Source organism: Squalius cephalus (assembly GCF_949319135.1).
Source record: "Squalius cephalus genome assembly, chromosome: 20".
Classification (NCBI taxonomy): Eukaryota; Metazoa; Chordata; class Actinopteri; order Cypriniformes; family Leuciscidae; genus Squalius; species Squalius cephalus.
Genome location: NC_137141.1, coordinates 33741080 through 33747358, shown reverse-complemented (window position 1 = coordinate 33747358; position 6279 = coordinate 33741080). Strand labels below are relative to the sequence as shown.

Below are 6279 nucleotides of genomic sequence, written 5' to 3'. Positions count from 1 at the left end.
AGGACTGTCGGACACACACGCATATAGCAGAGGCTACTACGATCAAATATAATCTGTCCTTTTCGTTTCGCCTTAATACTCGGCATCTCCTTGGTGGACGTTTGCAGTGTAATGGGCTTTAACTTTATATCCTCGGGAGCGTATAGTCCAAAAATCACCGGCTGGCCTGTCATTCAATTGTATAGGAATCATTCATCCGAACCGGAGACTGTCCATCGCGCGCAATGCCTTGATTTGAACAGCCATGTTTATGGGGTCGGGAAGGGTTCAAGCTTTTAAAATAACAACACTAAAAGCTTGCATGAATTACCTTTTAACCAATTAATAAGGATTCGTATGTTTAGAGGAACCTGTGTCGATGCTCAGGTATGTGCAAATAATATCCATGTAAATGTACTGTTTAGTAATGTACATACATGCTCTGGAAACATTTCGCATCACTCGATCATTTTTACAGCAAATAATGTATACCATAGGTGTAGAATACATCACCGTAATGGTAAATAAACTCCCTTGTAAAAGTACAAACACTCATTTCCTTCGTTATAGATTGGATGAGGGGTTCACGTGCACTTCTGTTGGGCAAAACTGGCCAGCACATCAATCATTTTCACTAGATTATGACACTCATAATCAAATGACAGTTTAGTCAAGGTGAGCACACTGTTTAATCCGGGATTAACCTGTAATCAGATATTAAAATCAATGTGTTTTATTGACCTTTGAGCAGATTAGACCAGGACTAGATTCATATTCATAATAGAGAATTTACTGGTTGTATTCAGGTCAAAAACAACAACTCATTTTCGGTGTCTAGTGTCTTCTGGCCTCGTAGTGACCCACACACAATGTCCCATCCGTCTATTTATCATCGGTCTCTAACACTTGTGTCTCCTCCATTGATCTATGCATGTTTAGTAGAGCTTCTTCCTCTCTCTACTGTCAAGGCTTATCGATTGTCTTACAGTTCTGGAGGATTACACAATCCTGCTCTATTTTCAGCGGCGGCTCCATGACCTGTTACAGCACATGCTGGAAAATATCTGTGCAACTGGAACACCAAACCACATTAATACTGCGCATCTTCTGGAAAAACACCTGCACAAATGAGAAAACTAAGCACCACAATAAGATGTTGCTCTGCGCTGCTAGGAGTGTGTTTAAAGCAGTTCCCTTGAGGAAAAGCATACTTTTAGAAATCATATTACAGGAATAATATATGCTCAAGTAATGTTCTCGGACACTTAATTGCACGTTATTTGCAATTAAATGAAAATGTATTATAGTTTAAATTTATATTAAATGCAATTATTTGAACTTGAAAAGTGCTTTTTATGCAATTTCAGAATTACTTCCATTGTCTTAAAGTTTACTCCAAGCGTTTATGGTAAACTAATATATACTTTTACGTAATTTCTATTAAAACTTGTATGTCATGTATTTAAATATAGTTACAATTACATGCTTGTAATGAAGGTGCAATTTAAAACCTTTAAATGTAATTTTGAAAAACACTACCGTGTGCTTTAGTATTAAAGTTAGCACATCAAAATAAGCGTAGCCTACTTCTTTAAAGCATGATAAAACTATGATTTTAAATGGACATTAAAGTAAAACTTTTAAAAGTGAACAGTAAGTACACTTTTATTTCATTATTGATATTATTAATGAAACTGCAAGTAGAGTTTTTGGTAACACTTTATTTTGAGGTGACATATTTACATTACTACATGTACTGTAGTTACTATAGTAATAACAGTAAATTAGCAGCTGTTTCCTGTAAACAAGATGTTTTGAACTTTCTTTGATTCGTCCTGTGACTGAAGACAATTGATTCAGCAGCTGTGGGAACAAATCAATGTTGACTTGACTAGTTAAAATGTCAGTTTTTAGTGTGCAAAACCCCCTTGAGATCCAATTATTAGACTTGTTTACCAAATCAGTCCTCTCTAGAACTGCTGATAGTCATGTGATGAAACCTCCAGCACTATTGAAGTCGAGTGTGTGCGTAAAACAGGTGAAAAAATCCCTCAGACAGACGATGAGCCACATCTAGAGATCAGATGATTTTCCAAATGTCATTTTTACTTGAGAACACCCTATCAACCATATAGCATCATTGACAGTGTGTTTTGCATGGACAAATCACCATGCATTTTCTTCAAAAATGTAAAACTGAAATATTTCTTGAAAGTCTTAATCAAAATGACAAGTTTCTTATTAGATTTCAAATGTGCATGTTACTCAAAAAGAAGCACATATGCATATTATCAATTGAAATGTTTCATACAAGTACGAAATACAAACCAAAGATTTAACGGCATGCATGCAAGTTAAATCAGTGGTTCTCAAATCTATGTTCAATGCAAATAACTAAACACAACTAACCTTAAAATCATGTATAGCTGCTTAATAAACCATATCTTTTATTGATGCCAAAAGTCATGTATCCAGTCAAATTCTATGATATTTCCTAATACAAAATTAACCCAATGTCTGTAGTCTGCTAAATCTTCTCATTTTCTTTGTGCATTCATAATGTTATTAATATTGCACATTTAGCTCAATCAGTTCATGCCACTATTATTAATAAACCTCCAGTTTGATTTCAAGTACATTACTTGCAGGTACTTTTGTATGATAATGTTGTGTTTGGTCTGCATCCCGAAGCAAAATCCTTCGAGAACCAGTCAAAGCTTGTGTTTGAGAGAAAGTGGAGGATTATGTTAAAGGTTCATAATGGGCTTTTCAATGATCATCAGTCAGACCGGACAGAAATGCATTATTAATCAAGCCGAGAGACAAGTGTTGCTGAAGAGTGCTGTAACCCAGCCCATCCATTACCGATCCTCATTTCCCATCAGCGCTCGGGACCGGCTTCATCACGGCGTCTGAGTTCACAGCTGCAGGTGCACATGATATAATCTAATGTGTGCCGAGAGACCTGGGAGCCATTTTCCACCGCACTGCAGCACGAGCACTGCCAGGAGACGAGGAAAGACTCCGGCAGGACCGGGCCAAATCAACACTTATTTCTGGCACTGGAACTAAGTGGATTTTGCGAGGCTTTCTGTCCCATTTCTAGAATAACGGGTGGGATAAGGGCCTCTTTATAGGGCTGAAAAGTCTTGGTTTTACTATAAAAAGCTCTGCAATTGTCCATTATGTTAGTGTCTGTGCTGAAACCCTTAGTAAGATAAAACAGCATAAATGAAGTTTGAATTTTGAGAGAAATCTTTAGCCTGGAAATCCAGACCCAAATCTCAAAGATTAATGGTCTGGCATCGACTAATGAAACTCGGCCAGCTCGAGGGGCGGCATCAAGCATGCATTTGAAAATCTCACTGCACGCAATTGGATAACACTACGACCAATCACAACAAGTTATCGCTTAGCTACCAGCGGAGCTAACTGGTGGATTAGACTCTTGCCGTATCCGGTCGGCAAAACAGCAAAAACGTCCTTCTTGCAAAGGAGCGATTCGAGCGGCGTCTTCTGTTCCTCTTTTAGATAAAAAGCCAAGTCTAACTCGTTCATTGTAGCGGCCAAAGCCGTTTTAAACAACTGGTGTTCATCCATAGCCATCTTACAATGTTTACTAATGACTTCGAGGTCGACATTAGTACAGCGCTGTCGTCATCTCCCGCCTATATCAGATAACCCGATGTGATTGGTGCAGCTCGGATACAAGGGGATAGTTAATGAGCATCATTACTCGACACCAGAGTAAACTCACTGAGCAAATTCAACTTGTGCTCTCGCGAGAACTCTGGATTTCCAGGGTAAGAAATCTTATTCAAACACCGGCAATTTCACAGAAAAGTTGAGAGATTTTGTAAAATGCAATAAAATCTGTGATTTTCTTATTTTCTCAAACCTTTATTTAACTGACAAAAGTACAAAGAAAGATTTCCAATGGTTTCACTGATCACCATAATTGCACTGTAAATATGAACCAATTTTGACGGCTGCAACACACTTGTTATTCGTTTTGGGAATTGAGGATATTAATTGTTGTAAGTTTGCAAGTGGAATTTTTGCCCAATCTCGCCTGATTTAAGACATCTGCACAACAGTGCGTGGGCATCATTGTCTGATTGTCCTTTTCATGATGGGCTGTACATTTTCAATAGGAGACAGATCTGGACTGGAGTGGAAAGATGTCATCAAATGGCACTGTATGTCTCTGTACAATCCAAATATGTTTTCATGGATTCCTCTGAACACAGCACACATTTCCACTGTGTTTTGGAAGTATAGCTTTCTCCTTGCGTAACAGATTCAATTTGCATTTCTTGATGCAGTGTCAGACTGTTAAAGTCTCCCTGTAGTCAATAATTGTATCCATTAAAACTCATCTTTGATCACCAAAATGACATATTTAAGCATTTTGTACTTGAAAAAATGTCTTCATATCTTAAAATATCTTGAATGTAACTCGACACCCTTGCCTCATTTAGTATACGCGGTTCTATGAATATGCAAATGAGCCCCACCTCCACTCACTCACTCAGCTCAGAGATCCACTGGTTGACGATCACACGTTGATCTGATTGGTTACAAGGTAGTTTGTGACGTCAGAAACACCAGCGATTTCAAAGCGTGTTTTTGAGACTGTCTTTGGTTCACTGCAGTTTTAAGGAGGAAATACTCAGCAATGCTGTCGACTTATGAATTTACACATGGTTTGTCTTAAAGCATATTAAAAACATGACATACAAACAACATAAAAAACTTGATTTTCACCACAGGGGGACTTTAAGTGTCAACGGTTTTCCAAAGTACTCCTGAGCGCATGTGGCTGTAATTAACACAGTAGCATGATGGTTTCTCATGCAATGACGTCTTTCACATCCAACAGAGGCTTAATGCCTTTCCCTTCATGTACTGAGATTTCACTGGATTCCCTGAATTTTTTCACAATAGTATGTGTGAAAGACCTAAATTATTTGCAATCTATTATTGAGAAGTGTGATTTTTAAGCTGTTAAGACTATTCTCTCATTAAATGTTTCCCATCTTTTATACCCAATCATGATACCCTCACCTTTTACCAATTCACCGGCTTACTGTGGACGGTTTCAGACCAGTTTAACTTGAATACATGTGAAATGCATTAGTGATGTTTACACCAAGAATCATTGCTAGTGATGTAATTTAACTTCCGTTGCCTTTATACTGCCTACATCAATGCTCACTGGGTGATGTTTCACTCTTGTTTAAGGCACTTGCATCTTTTGCTAGACACAAGTATAACATTTGACCAAACACAAGAAGATTCAGCGACCTTCATCTAACATCCAAATCATCATCATGAGTCATGTGAGCGGCCCCGCTGCCGGTCCCCGAGGATGATGCTATCCCCGAGCATGCCTGCTGGAAAAGGGTAATTAAAAGAGTAACAGAAGACAAAGCCGTGTTTGAAGAGAACAGGGAGTGATTTCCAGAGCAACCGGCCGATGGGAGGCTTTTAAAAAATAATAAGACACTAATCCCAAAAGATCCTCTATTAAACAGAGCGCAGAGGTCTGAGGCAGCGCTGCATGTTCAAAACAACACAACATATTATTATTATTATTTGGTATCTTACACAAATGTAATTTCCGCCGGAGTGAGTTATTTTAATTCCACTGTAAGTAACTCTCCACAGCAATGATTGCTTTAGCACGTGAAAATATGCCAGAGTAAATCGACTTGCATCAAAATAATTAATTATCAAATGTGTGATAAGCTATGCTCCCTTTAATGGATCGGGTGAGAGAAGCAGGTCAAAACAACGAAAGGCTGGAAAATAATAAAAATAATAAGTGGATAGCTGGAAACAAGACAGCTTACCTGAAATAACTAGTGACTGTGGAGGTCGTTTGAGTTCAGTGAACTCATCATGTTTGCCAGTTTGAGATAATTTGAGCTTTGTGACGTGTGTTATTCTGCTGGAAGTATCCATCAGAAGATGGTCATAAAGGGATGGACATGGTCAGAATGAATACTCAGGACGGCTGTGGTGTTTAAACGAGGCTCAATTGGTACTAAGAGGGCCAAAGTGTGCCAAGAAAATATCCATTATATGGATAAAAGATCCATGCTTTCATGTTGTTTACGCCAAATTCTGACCCGACCATGAATGTCGCAGCAGAAATCCGGACTCATCAGACCAGGCAATCTTATATGGTCCAGTTTGGGGAGTCTGTGTGAATTGTAGCCTCAGTTTTCTGTTGTGAGCTGACAGGAGCATCACCGGTGTGTTTTCTGCTGATGTAGCTCGTCTGCTTCAAGGTTT

The 6279-nt window shown here is 38.5% G+C and overlaps 1 protein-coding gene across 1 annotated transcript in view; it reads left to right on the top strand.

Annotated features, from left to right (window-relative positions):
- The window catches only part of LOC307147677 (uncharacterized protein), a 3733-nt gene extending 964 nt beyond the window's left edge, over nt 1-2769 (top strand). Inside the window, exon 1 of the mRNA XM_079852587.1 lies at nt 1-2769. This exon is cut by the window's left edge and continues 964 nt beyond it. The gene's annotated coding sequence lies outside the window, so the exon portion shown is untranslated.
- Nucleotides 2770-6279: the final 3510 nt, after the last annotated feature.